Source organism: Setaria italica, chromosome IX (assembly GCF_000263155.2).
Source record: "Setaria italica strain Yugu1 chromosome IX, Setaria_italica_v2.0, whole genome shotgun sequence".
In the NCBI taxonomy this organism is placed as follows: domain Eukaryota; kingdom Viridiplantae; phylum Streptophyta; class Magnoliopsida; order Poales; family Poaceae; genus Setaria; species Setaria italica.
In genome coordinates, this window is record NC_028458.1 from 7,730,393 (window position 1) to 7,745,261 (window position 14,869).

Genomic DNA, 14,869 nt, shown 5'->3' on the forward strand with positions numbered 1-14,869 from the left:
CATCGCTGTGGTTTCATCTAGAGATATTGGTGGAGAGTTTAGTTTAGATCTCATCGGTTTGTGGCTCTAGCTAAGGTGGAGCGGCAGCTCAATAGCATCCTATTTTCTATCGGCTGCCTGGCCGATGGTTATTGTAAATTATATTAAATCGGCCCGATCGGCCGACTCCATCGAACTTCGAGAGAATTATCTCCACCTTGTCAGTTGAATGGTCAAACTGACTGGCACGCCCGCGCACACCATGCGCGCCGATTTGGATTCTGCACTGGAGTTAAGCAGATCTCCCAGGTCCTCATGTGGTGATGCAGGGTCCACCACCTTCAGGATTTTGCGTCAACAGTACCATAAATCCATTCATGTGTAGGGAAATTCTACTTTGTTGATGTTGATTATGCTTTGCGGCCTAGATTCCTTCCTCCGTATCGAGCTGTTAGGTACCACATGTCTGAGTTCGAGGGCAGAAGAACCCCTAGTAATGCCACAGAACTGTTCAACCTAAGGTACTTATCCCTCCGCACAACAGTTGAGAGGGTATTTGGGGCTCTTCAGGGCAAGTTTCGAATGCTAGACAATTGGGCATACCATCCATACCCCTCTCAAGTTAAAGTTGTCATTACTTGTCGTATTCTACATAACTAGATCTTGGGGTTTGGGGTAGATGAAGTTGTCCCAGGGAGGATTTCTCCCCACCACCCTCACAAACACAGCCTGCACCCACTCATGCAGCCATGTCACAGGAAGCTAGGGCCTGGGGTGCTAAGAAGGATGAGTGGGCTTTAGCTATGTGGCAGAACAAGGGGTCTTCTAGTGTGTAGTGTCTTGTGTGCTTTAGTGGAACTGTAAGAAACCATGGTGTGGCAGCGATGTGATGCTGGCTGGAACTTGCTGAGACCTCAACTGTACTTAATTTAATTTTCTTTCTCCCTGCATCTGCTGTTGTTTAAATTATGTTTGTTTTTGCACATTTGCTGTTGCTATTTTGTTTTCATCATCTTCTGGTTACTTTGATGTTTTCCCTACTGCTTATTAATTTGCTATTGCTATGGGATACAAGGATTGCAATGACCTAACCTATGATATGTCTGGTACTTAATGGTTTGTGGTGCAATCTATGTTATTGGTTATTTAGGCTAATAGTTGAGGAGGACGTGTTCTTTGGTTCTGCTGCTGCTGGGTTTGCTAGTGCTAGTAAGCTACATATTGGTCAAGGTGTTGTTCCTGCTGCCTCAAGCCTGGGTCTGCCTGGTGGTGGTGGTGGTGGTGCTGGTATGGGTACTGTTGCTCAGGCTTTGGGGGGTGGTGGCAGCAGTGGCGGCAGCGGCGGTCCTGCGGGACTGGGGGTGGTGTTGCTGCTGGTGGTGATTAGGGACAGGGTGGTAGAGCTGGTGGTGGTCTCCTTGCTCTCCTATGAGGTGGACCACTGTCACCTTCGGATTTGTGCTGCGTTGCATGTGTCAGCTCATTGGCACTGGTGTGAGTCCAGAGAAGGGCTTCAAGGAGTTGCGTGTGAACAAGGTGGCCAAGGCACTGTGGGAATGGACCGAGGAGCTTATCACCGCCACTCAGGTGTACAAACACCTGCATATGTGGCGGCAGAGGTGGGGTAGGGTGTGCAAGCTCAGGGACCTCAGTGGTGCTTGCCGGGATGGTGACACGTGCAACATCACTCTTGAGCAGGAGCACTACCTGAGACACTAGAAAGTGAGTGGTTCATTATGGTTTCTATTTATTTTTCATTAAGTGCTTTCATTTACCTTTGGTAAGTGCTAACTTAGCTTGTTGTCGTTGGTATTTTGTTTTGTAGGATCATCTCAAGGACGCTGAGCTGCTGAACAAGCTCATTGAGCACTACGCAGATGGAGATCATCTTTGGAGGGGGCATGGCAACAGGCCATTGGGCTATGGGTTTTAGAGAGACGTTGGGTGTGTTTTCTGGGTTTTTGGGAAATAGTAGAGAAGAAGGTGGACAAGTAGTAGCTGGTTGACCTGACTTCTACTGAGCAGCAGGTGGATCAAAAGACAGTCACCAAGGCAGCTGTCCATGGTGAGGGTTCAAAGGCAATACCTTTGTGAAGATGGGCGAGAACCACCACACCCTCTAGCTCAAGACCTGGCTGGGCAAGCACTACTACATGTGATGTAGTAGCCGCCACTGCCTTCTAGTTCTAGTAAAACAGTTGAGTATATCTCCATCCCTGACCACTCCCTTCTTTTGCACAGATCTCTATATACATAGGTCTGACCTGTTAATGTGTAGCCTCACTTGCACATGGCCTTTTGTGTTGGTTTTTGGATTCCCATGGGGGTGGCTAATTACTAATTAAGTTCTATGGCAACATGGCAAAGTTAAAAATATTGGAACTACCGATTTGCTAAGAAACTGCATGGTAAGTAAGTATTGTAATATGATAGATCTAGTACTCCTATATGCCTGTGATGCTTGTGATGTGATGCCATGTGTCCATGTTTACATCACATGCCTGTTAGCTTTACCTTAGCAATTTTTCATCTTGACATTTTCCTAATCTATTTTACTTTGCCATGATCTTAGTCTGTTCTTTCCGATGTTGTCATGTTACTACTGTTATTTAATGCTGCATGGACAGCACAACAACCGTGGAAATAAGTCCCCTTTGAATAGAACCATATAACCCTTCGCATACTCGAGATGCGGAATCTGCGCACGTATAATAGACGTGAGCGAACAACCGTAATGATAGGCTCATTGGAATCGAACCATACCACCCTTCGCATGAGTTAACATACGGAACCTGCGCATGTATGATAAACGTGGGCGAAACAACCGCGATGATAGGGTCCTTTGAATAGAACTCCCTATCAACCCTCGCATACTCGTGATGCGGAACTCGACACACGTACGATACACGTGGCGAAGTGCTGGAGGTTAGCAAAATAACCAATAAGTAATAGCGACCTAAAAATAACCCCAAAATTCCCTAGGGCCTCTCGTACTAAGGTCATCCTTAACGATCGTACGAGATTTTTCAACACATTTCTTGCAAATTTTATTTAGAAAAAGTGTTTAGGACCTATTGTGTTCTTTGTCCTACTAAACCTGCTCTGGTCCTAGCTGTGGCGGAACACCTCGGATTAACTTAGCTAAAGCACATTTTTGTCGCCTAACATGCGATCATATGCTTTAATCAAGTTAACTCGACGATCCGTCGGATTTTATACGATAAAACCACTTATACAGGACCGAGTTAGCATAGCTCACACGAAGGTGAGTGGTTCCAGAGAATACAATAGATCATCCAAGTTAAACAAGTTCAACAATTTATTTCAACACTGGTTCGAAAATTAGAGTTTTACAAGTTAAAAAGCAGCGGAAAAGGTAAAACAGAACGGCGGAAGCTAGCGTTGGGTCGAATGTCCCTGATAAGGCTGATCAGGACATCACTAATCCCTTTCCTCGCCGTCCGAGGAGGGATCCCACTCGACCGTCCACCCAGGAGGAAGCTGGAGTGGCCAAGTGCCAATAGCAGCACTCTCAGGAGCTTCAACTTCACCTGAAAGAGATGCCACAAACAAGGTTGAGCTACTAAGCTCAACAAGACTTAACCGACCGGTGGCAAAACTACTCCACCAACTTCGAGACATGCAAGGCTCTTTGGCTGAGGGGTTTGTTTTGCCAAAAACAACTAAAGTAGGTCCTTACTTTCAATATTTTAGCTCCGGTTCTAAGTTCATTAACCAGTTTATATTTGCAACTTATGCTAAGCAACATAGTTTCCAAACAGTATATATAGAGCAAGCATCAAGTTCATATCATCACCATGTTTCATCTTTACTTAGTGTAGCATAGCGATCAAGCAGTCTCAAACTGTGAGAGATAGACGAATCGATTCGAGTTTCTTAACCATGCATGGCGAACCTAATCTCACGACACGCGCACCGAGGGTCGCTTCCTGTGTCGGCCGTCCCCATCAATCCCCTGACCCGTGTCGGACCCACTTCTCTTGGTGCAATGTTCCACAGACCCGGCCTCTGCCGTTCTGTGACCACACTTGCCACCACATACGGCCGCAGGAGAAACTCTGTTCCAGAGACAGTGGATCGAACCGCTCACGTCCAGGTTCAATCAAGTAGTAGGCTTCCCCATCCCATACTAGGTATGAGATTAGTACTTTCAAATACTTGATCACGAACACTATCACATCTCGACCTTAGTCCAATTTTAAGTAGACAGACGGGACAATCCACCTACCACCAAAAGAGTTCACAAGGCTCTGCCCCGTCCACCGTCCTTATAGTTGTAATCAGAAAGAGAACAAGCAACTCCTATAACTCGCGAGTGACAGGGAATCACTCGACTTTTACCGAATCCTGTTAAGCATTGCAACTACTCGGACTTATCAGACTAGTGTTCAGATTCAAGGGAACTAAGTCATGTAGCTATGGTTTCAAATAACTCCTATAACGTACATGCACATACATACAAAAGAAGGCATGTGCAAGTTTAGAAAGTTGGGGTCATGCTCTGGGGCTTGCCTTCGAGCGAGGCGGAGGCAAACTGGTCTTCTGCGGGTTCTGCTTCAGCTCCTGCGGTCGGCGGCTCAGCTACCGCTCTGTCTTCTGGCACCGGATGCAGCTCGTAGGTGCCATCGGTGAGATTTAGTTCTACACGAAAATGCAAATGCAAGGGTTAAACATTTAGACGGTTATTTCAACAACACTTGTAAGATTTCGCTTAGAAACTTGTAGCAAAACTACAGAAAAAGGGTGGAGGCCATGGCGGCGTGCAACGGCTGCGGAGGGGCGGTGGTGCGCGGTCACGAGGTGTTGGGGCCGCGGAGGAGAACATCGCGGGAGGCGAGACAGCAGCCGCCGCCGCGGCGCACGGAAGAGGTGGTCGACGAGGGCGGCCGCGAAGGCGTGCGGGGCCGTAACGGTTGTGGAGGAGACGCCTTGAGGGGGCTGCAGCGGCGCTGCCCCAACAGCTCTCGAGGCCGCCGTGTCCACCACCAACTCCCGAGGCCACTGGCGTGGGGGCAAGAAGGGCACGGCTGCCCAGGACCTCGCCTGCGGTCGGGGGTAGCACACGCATAGATCGAGGTCAAGCCTAAGCTTCGCAGCCCAACCGCCGCCGGCGGCTCCTGTCTCCATCACCAGTTGCCCAAGCCGTTGTCTCCACTCTCCACCGCAGAGGGGCTGGGGGTAGGGGACCGCAGAGGCGGCGCGCGATCGCGGTGGCCAAGCGGAGGTGAGGTCAGGGATGGGGGATGCGAGGCGAGTGGATTTAACAGTGACGACAAGGTGGGCGGCTGGATTTGGTTTGGAGGATGCGAGGGGGTAGGATGCGGCCACGACGGGGCGCGGGATCTGGCCGCGGCAGCACGGAGGCCATGGACGAGCGCGCCATCGGACCGCGTCAGCGCGCAGCATAGAGGTTGGGGGCTGCAGGGGCGCACCGTGAGCAGAGGATGGTGCCCGCAGCAACCTCGGTGGTGGCGCCTTGTCAGGTGTGCCATCGTGGAAGAACAGTGGAGGAAGATAGTGGTAACTCTACCACATTCTCAATTCAAGGTAAGCCTACTTCGTTGTGCAGTCTACCAAACAAATTTCCAACCAAGGTAGCACCATAGGGTGCAGATGTGCCAATTAATATCTCTGCACCTCATGAGTCTGGCCTGTCTGGCTCGAGCCTGGCTCACAAGGCCGGCTGAGCAGCTGCCAAACGCGCCGTCAGCAAGTCAGCTCTAGCGCGTTGCACTTTTAGGGGTCGTTTGGTTCCCTTTCCTTATTTTTAGCAAGTGTCACATCAAATGTTTAGATACTAATTAGGAGTATTAAACGTAGGCTATTTACAAAACTCATTACATAAGTGGAGGCTAAACGCCGAGACGAACCTATTAAGCCTAATTAATTCATCATTAGCAAATGTTTACTGTAGCAACACATTGTCAAATCATGGACTAATTAGGCTTAATAGATTCGTCTCGCCGTTTAGCATCCGCTTATGTAATGAATTTTATAAATAGTCTACGTTTAATACTCCTAATTAGTATCTAAATATTCGATGTGACGGGTGGTAAAAATAAGCAAACCAACCAAACCAGGCCAGGCGCCCAGCCGTCCAAATATTCCGTTGGCGCGTTGCTCAGCAGCTGCTCTCTGGCATCTGAGGCAACAACACACATATCGATCTATCGATCATCGATCTATCGATCGAGTCAGAAGTCAGAATTTACTCGGCGCAGCAAGGCAGTGTATAGCCACGCACGGCAACGGCAACCCGAAGCACTTTCACATCGGCGAGCACGCCGCTGGGCCACTGTTCGAGAGCGCCCCTGCCGCGAGGCTGCAGCGTCCGTGTCAGGCCTCCGCGCTTGTGCGCCGGCTGCCTTCCCGGGTTGCCTTGCCGCTCGGCCCGGCTACACGCCCTGCCCTGTGGTTTTTGTGATACGGTGCGCTGCTTGGGTTGCCCGCTGCCGGTGCAGGTCTCCATTCCTCTGTATCATTCCCGGTCGCCGTCTCGATCCCTGTGCGTGCATGCGGCAGCCGCATCTCGTCGTCGTCGGCGACCGTGAGATGCAGCCACCGCAGGGTTCCACGGCCTGCCACAGAAGCTTCCTGTTCCCCGTCATGGCTGGCCTGAACTGTGCCACTTTTTTTCCTGTTCACCCCGTTTGAAGACACGATTCGAATGAATGTTTACATATTAATTATAATATTAACTATAATTATTAAATATAGATTAATTACAAAATCAATTACATGACGAATTTATTAAATCTAATTAGTTCATGATTATTTGATCCTGTGATACTAAAGTAAATATGTGCTAATCATGGATTAATTAGGTTTAATAGATTTGTCTAGCATATTAGTCACGGTTTACACAATTAGTTTTATAATTAGTTCACATTTAGTTCTTATAATTGGTATCAATCATCCGATGTGACCTGAAGTTTTAACCAGATCACGATGGATCCAAACAGCTAACTATACAGACTTTTACTGACACAGATAGTATATACATATACTATGCTACGCAGTTACGTGCCGACCAATATTGTTAAGATTTGGCCTTGACAGTCGGTTGCCGTCAAAGAAATGCTGACGCTAACGTGGATCGAACGCACGAACGTACAAGGCCGACCCGTGTCGTCGTGCGCGCGTAGCTACCGAGAACGAGGCTGGACCCGGACGTGGCCTCGACTCGAGCACACCACATGCTGCTGCTGTAGCTGGCCGATCGGATGGCACGTCCACTCCTGCCGCACACTGTCACTCGCTACGTGCTGTTGTCCTGTCACGTACGCGTATCATTGCCCCGGCCATCACGTGCGTTCCCATCTGTCTCGCCCAGCCAGCCACCAGCAAGCCCCCAGCGTACGGCCGGCGTACCACAACCTCCGCAGGAATGAGTGAATGCAAGAGCGATCGGTCGTGTCATCACAGCCGTCGCGATCGGCCTCGCCTCCTAGTCCTTGGCCCCGGTCCATCGCGTCACCGTCATCGCATCGCGCGGTCGGGACCGCGCCGCCGACCTGGCGACCCCGAGCGCGCGTCGCGGCCCTGTCCGCGCAACGACCCGCGCGATCGGGTCGAGCGAGCGAGCTGTCGTGTGCCTACGCCGGCATCGGTTAGGTTCCGCGGTCGGCGGCCGGCGCCCGGACCGAAGGCGACGGTTGGTTGGCAGCGGCTCGCATCGCATGCCTCCCGGCTGCCGCCTGGCCCGAGCAGCAGCTATCCGCGCATTTAACTCGTCTGCCGCGCGCGACCGAGCGCGACGATGCCATGTGGGGGCACGGCGTGGGGCCTTGGTGCCGGCGGTTCACGCGGCAGGGGGCGGGGGGCCGGCGGAACAGAAAGGTGGCCGGCCGGCCGGCCGGCCGTGGCAGTAATGAAGATTGAAGAGGGAGCGCGGCCCTGCACACCACACATCGCGTTCTCTCTCAAGACGAGAGAAAGGAAGAAGCACTGAAGCAGCCAAGCAGGAGGGCTTTGAATGCCGCGGAGTGAGTGAGGTCGAGCTGCTGTGCCTGTGCACGGCGGACGGGACGGAGATCGTTCTGCTGCCGCGCAGCAGCGCTTTCGGGTGCATTGAACGCGCCGGCACCCGGCGGCTCTCGTCTCGGGCGAGAACCAGAGAACCTGTGAGATGTGATGGCGGTTTTTCATTGCGAATTACTGAGCGCCAAGCCGCCAACATTGTTACAGTAGGTTTTAGGGTCTGTTTAGGAAGAGAGTGTTAAAGTTTAACAAGGTGTTAAAGTTTAAAACCCTCAAATAGAGTGTTAAACTTTAGCATCTTGAGGTGTTTGGATAGTATGCTAAAGTTTAGCACATTTGGCGACAAATGACCCAAGTGCCCCTCTTTTTCCCTCTTCCCTGACCAGCGCACTGCCCCTCCCAGTGCTCCCTCGTTTCAGTTGGGCACGGCCACCCGCTGCCCCTTGCCGCAGGAGCCCCCAGTGGCCGGGGTGCTTGGGGGGCTTCAGATCTGTGGAGTTGGACTCGCGGCTCGACTGCCCGGGCTCCTCGCCGGAGAGCCGGTCGTTGCCGCTCGCCTCGTCCAGCTTCGCCTCGCCGGAGACGTTCCGCTCCCGCTCCTCTCTGCCGTTTTACTCCTAGCCGACTCCTCGCCCTTCAACACTGCCGAATCCCACTGCGCCGTCTGCAAGGAGCCCACGCAAGGCCGCCGCCTGCCGCCCGCCGCCCCCGCCAGCGCGAGGCCGCCGCCCGCCGCCCGGCGCGGCATCCTGGCGCAGGAGTGCCGCGGACCGGCAGTGGCGGGCACAGCGGCGGCGCGCGACGGGCGGACCGGCAGCGGCGCGCGACGTGCGGATCGGGGAAGGAAGATGGGGGCAGTGGAGGAGAGAGAGGGGGGCAACCAGGGAATAAGTGGGGAGGGGGACCACTTTTAACACCTTTGGCACATTTTAACACCCCCTCCATGTGTTTATGAAAAGAGAGGTGTTAAATTTTAACACCTCTCTTTTAACACTTGTGTTTGGCAGCCAAAGTGTTAAAAATGTGTTAAAAGGGGTGTTAAACTTTAACACCCCCTTCCCAAACAGGCCCTTAGTGGGTGTTTGGATCCCCGAGCTAAATTTTAGGGACTGTTTGCAATAGTTTAGTCCCTGTCACATCAAATGTTTAGATACTAATTATAAATATTAAACATAGATTATTTACAAAACCCATTGCACAGATGAAGGCTAAACGGCAAATCTATTAGCCTATTTAGGTCATGATTCGACAATGTTCTGCTACAGTAACCATTTGTTAATGATGGATTAATTAGACTTAATAGATTCATCTCGTTGTTTAGCCTCCATCTGTGTAATTAGTTTTATAATTAACTCATATTTAGTCCTCATAATTAGCCTCCGAATATTCGATGTGACACGGACTAAACTTTAGCTCCAGGATGCAAACACCCCATCTAGGTCGTTTAAAGGCCTGTTTGGCTCCAGGGGCTAAACTTCCCCTGTCACATCGGATGTTTGGATACTAATTAGGAGTATTAAATATAGGCTAATTACCAAACCAATTGCGCAGATAGAGGCTAATTTGCGAGACGAATCTATTAAACCTAATTAGTCCATGATTTGATAATATGGTGCTACAGTAACCATTTGCTAATGATGGATTAATTAGGCTTAATAGATTCATCTCGCGAATTAGTCCAGGGCTTCTGCAATTAGTTTTAGATCAGATCAGATACGAGTTCCGCCAATTGAGCCAACTGTGTTGTGTACTTGTTCTGAGGCATCGCGTGGGTGATGAGATTAATAGACGTGACGGTAGCCAGAGGAGTACAATGATGACGCGTTTGAACTGCTTCAAAGGCGTTATCCAGGTTCTGGATTGGTAAGTCTATCGCAAGGTGGTGGTGGCGCTTTTCTCGTGCGGCGTTTCTTGCTCGTCGTCTAGTTCTTTGAGCTTAAGTCTCTTCTCCAACAACATTGGCAGTGAGCTCATCCTGCGAGACGTTATCTGGATGACGCTCATGTCGTGGGTTTATGTCCCGTTGCTCTTCTTCCTCGTGTTCTTGTCCAGTAATGAGGGCGAAGAGTTCTCACTCTGGAGAGTAGCTTCCCGAGCTTGAAGTGATGACCTCCGTAGTGCCGCCTTCTTTATAGATGGGCAACAGAGAAGTTGCCTCCCGGTACGGGAGGGTGTTGAGATAGGCGATGAGGCGTGAATCGTCGTCCTTAGCGAGAGCAGGTGGCTTCATATTTGATCAGTAGACGAATCTACCTTGGGAGGTTGATGTGATCACCAGGCCCTGCTGCGAACCTGATAAATTGGTCTCCTCGTCTAGGTTAGAGTAGTAGTCGAGGTTCTCGTTCGTATCCATATCGGATTGTGATCTGGTCAGGGCAGCCTGATAAGTAGTGGTCGTGTTGCGGTGTCCGAATGGGAATCGACTCGGGTGGTAGTCCGACTCGCATGATGATTTATGAGTCGGCTCGTGAAAGTCAATCCGTCTGGCGGGAGAAGTCAAGTTGTACTTGGACTCATCTTCCCAGGATGTGACTATGTCAGAAATTGAAAATTCGTCAAAATTCTCGACGACATCTTCCATAGCTTGACGCTGGAGCTTCATGGTTTGCTGATTCTTCGGATTGACCCAATGTGGAGGTGGAAATTTCCAGCACTATCTGCGATGCAAACCCAGGAACCGAAGATAAACGTCACGCCTGCTTCAAATGCAATGATTGGCTTGATGGGAAAACACCGACAATGAGAACTTGGACCATCGAGTTCACCAGTGGATTATCGACGAGAGCCTTTACCTGGCGCGCCAGTTGTCCATGTTTAGCCCCGACAACCTACCGAGGGGGTGCCCAAGGTAGTGTTTTTGTTAGTGGGCTTGTCGAGATCAGGAATTCGAAGGTAAACTCAGACACACGATTTAGACAGATTCCGGCTACTGGATTGCGTAATACCCTATGTCCTGTGTGTTGGTTGGATTGAATTGCTTTGGAGGGGGTCCCTACCTTGCCTTATATTACCGGGGCAGGGTTATAGGTCGGTTTGTTACAAGAATACTGGTCAGATTTGACTAGACGACTTCTACTCTTATTGCTACGAGTACTTTTTCTAATCCTCGACTAGTTCCTTTCTTGCCACATAGACTACGCCGTTCTGCGTCATAGTCTCCATACCAGATACGTCTTGATTTCCAGCGACTGTCCAAATTTTCTGGTGTGCGTGTGAATTTACGTGCGACAACCGGTGCTTGGCGTGAGTTAGAGATGAGCTCCACCGGATATCAGCCATGTAGTACTTGTTTAGCCTTCATTAGTGCGTAATCCATCTAATATTTGAGGGAAATTACCTGACACTAAGGAAATTATTTGAAATTATTGCGTATGACTTTCTCCTGATTTAGTACTTGTATTTATCCTATCAGCTAAGTACAGTGTTGATTCTATCTTTCTGAAAGTGTAGGCCTCTCAAATATATCATTGAGAGAAATAATTTTGTATTGGTATAGGATGGAATAGTACATGGTCTAGCAAGGTTTGCATAAATCGCATGTATAAACTAGGCACCAAATATTCTACTTAGCGAGCAATATGTACAACTGATGTGTGCTAGGTCTGACCGAATACGCAGGTGAACACTTCGATGTGAACTATACCTAAGAAAAACTTATAATTGCATTTTTGTTAAAGGCCCTCAAATGCAATTAGATGGGTAGCCTGGTAGAAGAGGATTTTCTTTATTTTCTCTTGTCTAAAACTTCTGAATTTGTCGATTATTGCAGGTCATGATGGGCTACTATGACTCCGGCAAGGACGCAGGGCGCTTCATGGTCGCATGGGAGCTGTACAAGGCTCAGGTCGCCATCGGCAATGAGTCCATTCAAGAGCTCAGTTAGAGCCTCTCAATTGATAGGATCAAGGTGATGCGGTGGTATAGATCGCATTTGGAGAAGGAAGTGAGTGCCTTTCCTATGTCTATGGACTGCTGGTGGATTGCTTGGAGCTTCTTTCTGTAACAAGAAATTTTAATACAATGTATCTAGGATTTTTGAAGAACAAAAAATCAAATTGCAACTCATGTGTAGTAATTAGGTATTAGTGATATACCACAATGGTGCATTATAGCATCGAAGATATTAACACGAAAGGAACAATAATGAGCTGGATTTGGGATGCCATGCTATCTTTCTTGGCATTAATCAGGAGTAAGGAGTAAGTGCTGCGCTAAATGAGTATAGATTTAATTTATGTTATCATACGTGTTTGTTTGATAATCTCATGGCAAGCAGGTCGCAATGTAGCTGATTGTATGATCTTGACAGCAAGGTACCCGTCAATAGCGAGGTACCGTGGTGGTGGCGGCGGCGGCACCAGATATGTAGAAGACTAGAAATGTATAGATTTCTCTTTAACATGATGATTTATACCATATGTTGTAGACTGGTACCTTCTATTGGTCATGTTTTTTATTTATTTGCCAAGAAGATCTTTATCATCGAAGATGGAAGATTGACTCGATTTGGCAAGCACGTTGGTGAACACTTTGATGTGCAATATGCCATAGAAGCAATGTGCCCTAGAAAAACATAAAATTGCATTTTTTTTTCTTACGAGCTGCTATTTTGTTTTTTTACGACGCTGGACTGATAAAACAACAAGTGCAATACGGCATGCAGCGCGATACTGAGTCAGCGGCCAACAAGAATGGGCCAAGCTGCGCCACCAGCCCGCCACTCCTTTTAGAAAACAGCAAGCCCCCCCTCCCCCCGCCCGCCCCCGCGCAACGGGGCTGCCTTCCCGTGACACTTGGCCCAACGAAGGGCGCAACCACAACGTACACCTGGGCCAGCCCGGATACGTGTGGCCAAGTCGAGGCCTCGATCTGGCCACCGGCCGATTCCTCCGACCAGGAACCTAGTCAGCAGCCCGATCGGAAGGGGCCGGTCGGGGTGGGGCCACAGTCCGACCCCGGCTAGGTTCTCCCGACTGAGTTCTCTTGACTGGGTTCTCCCGACCATATCCTCCCGACACGGGATGCACCGTTACGCCCGTACCGCTCCCCTCCCTGACCGACTCGGTTGGGGCGGACTGGGACAACCGACCGGGGATGTCTGCTCGGTGTGGACCCAGGGAGCAGGTGGGACGAAGGAAGCGCTCGGGGCAGCCGGCCGTACGCAGAACCGTACTGCACCACACCCTGCACACGCCTTGCACAGTACCGCCGTAAACCTACTCGCTACGACGGAGTGGCCTGACGAGGAGAACAGGGACCGAGGACGAAAGCCATGCCGCACCAAACGACGTGGGCTTCGACAAGACTAGGCAGCACCTGTACACTCACTCTCTTATCCTCTCCGACTTGTAAGGTCGTTCCCTTGTACTGTAAAAGGGGACGGACCCTCCACTCTGAGGGAGACGAACGCTTTCACACTCTCATACACTTAGTGCACGTCTGAGCTCCTGCCACTCTCTTCCACTAAGACGAGAACAAGGCTAGGACTCAGGCACCCCCCCCCCTCTCGTTTGTACCCCCACTGCAAACTTTGAGCATCCGAGCTTAGGAATAAAGTCGACTGATTGACCCCGACTGGACGTAGGGCACGTTGCCCGAACCAATATACAACCTGTGTCATTGTGTGCTAAGCCATATCCAATCTAACGCACGGCAAAACTACAAATATTTACTTATCGCTCAGATTCTGCACCGACAGTATACAATGAAAATGGTAGGTTTGTACTTTTGAAAATGACATTTTGAAAATAATCGCAACATTGAGTGGGTGATTTTCATTGTGGTACCAGGATTTGAGTGGTACATGAATCATACATGTGACATTTTGTAAATATTTGCGGAAGATTTCTTTCATTATAATGGGCGGTTTTATTCTTTCCTTCATAGTTAAACGGTGACAGGCTCTATGGTAGTATTTTTTACATATCAGTGTGATTTTGGTTCATCTTGTTTTCATTTTAATTCTTATGGTACTGGGCTAGATTGAGTTGCTAAATACAGATTTGATCTTGTTTTTCTGATATTTGCAGGGAAAACAGGTGACATGTTTTAGGTGTTGTGTTATAATTTGTTTTCTGAAATTTGTAGGTAAATTAGGTGATTTGTTTTACGTGACTTGAAAGAAAGTGGTACATATATACTATGATCTTGTTTAGTTAATATTGGATAATGTTACTAGCTTCAAAGATACATTGAAAGAAAAAGTGGTACATGTATACTACAATAAAGATTTGTTGAAAGAAAATGGCACATGTATAATTGTATACTATGATTTAATCTTGTCTATTTATTATGTTATTATTTATGTATAACTGTCTGAAAAGTGTACCTCGAAATCAAATTGTAATGAGTTTTCTAGCACATGTACAACACCAACCGGAAGGTACTAAGTTTACAATAGAACATAATACAAATTATTTATTATAATACTTTTTTCACACAAGCGATTCAAATTTTGAATGAGTGGTGGAGGTTAGCTGGATGAGAACATCATAGTAAAGAAATGGTCCGTGTGTTAGGTGTCATACTTTATTTCTAATCGATCATTTACGGTGAGAATACAGTCACAAAGGACAGAAACGCACACATCCTATCATGAAATGAGCGGATGAATAGAAACTATGTCAGCACGTGCGAGTAAAACGTCCTTTTCGGGGGATTTTTATGACGGACGAGGTTTTCATGAGCGTGTGTGTGTGTTTCTGTCACGCACCTCGCCGGTTATTTTTTTTATGGCCTAACACGATGTTTGTGTGTGTGTGTGTGTTTCTGTTTCTTTTTTTTTTTTTTGAGGAACTTGTTTCTGTTTCAGCTGCGCAAGTCGGGGTCGGGGGCGAATAGGACGGCCCGATGCTGCGCGCCGATTGGGCCGTTCAATGGGCTGTAACGG